We start from the raw sequence: 952 nt of genomic DNA on the forward strand, positions 1-952 counted from the left end.
CGGTATGATTCAGACTGATCACCGAGGTTTTACGGTATGATTCAGACTGATCACCGAGGTTTTACGGTATGATTCAGACTGATCACCGAGGTTTTACGGTATGATTCAGACTGATCACCAGGTTTTACGGTATGATTCAGACTGATCACCGAGGTTTTACGGTATGATTCAGACTGATCACCGAGGTTTTACGGTATGATTCAGACTGATCACCGAGGTTTTACGGTATGATTCAGACTGATCACCGAGGTTTTACGGTATGATTCAGACTGATCACCGAGGTTTTACGGTATGATTCAGACTGATCACCGAGGTTTTACGGTATGATTCAGACTGATCACCGATGTTTTACGGTATGAACAAAGGCACGATAGTAAGTTGTCTTTAAGATGCTTGGCTTTTTTTTTTTTTTTTTTTTGGGGGGGGGGGGGGGGGGGGGGGGTTCGTGACATTAACACCACTTGTAGTTAAAGCTTGCTGTACACTAGACAAACATTCCTCATAAAATTACGTATAAATGAGAAATTAATGTAGAACTATAATTGCACCGCCTGTTTAGTAAAAAATAACACTTCGAACATCTGGGAATCGTGCATCTTCTCATTTAGTTCTCAAAAGAAATGCAATCACTAGTATGCAGGCATGCAAGATCTGTATTGCTCTATATCCCGTCGTGGTATGTTGTACAGTTCGCGAAATAGTTTCAAAAGAATTTTGGAAATTTGGACGGTGAGCATAACGATGTCATAACGGATATTATTTGTTTCCCTTGGAGGTATGTGGGAGGCTAGGCATGTTCTGTGCTTCATGGTTAGTTTTATTTAACTCTTCGCATCCCATTCTTAATAGAAATGGATCTTTATGCAGGAGAGAGCACTTACTATTCAGGAATCCATGGTTCTATTGCCGTTCCGACTGGTCGATCGTAGGTATGAAATAATAAAGACGCGTG

The sequence above is a fragment of the Argopecten irradians genome, chromosome 2, assembly GCF_041381155.1.
Source record: "Argopecten irradians isolate NY chromosome 2, Ai_NY, whole genome shotgun sequence".
NCBI classification, from domain to species: Eukaryota; Metazoa; Mollusca; class Bivalvia; order Pectinida; family Pectinidae; genus Argopecten; species Argopecten irradians.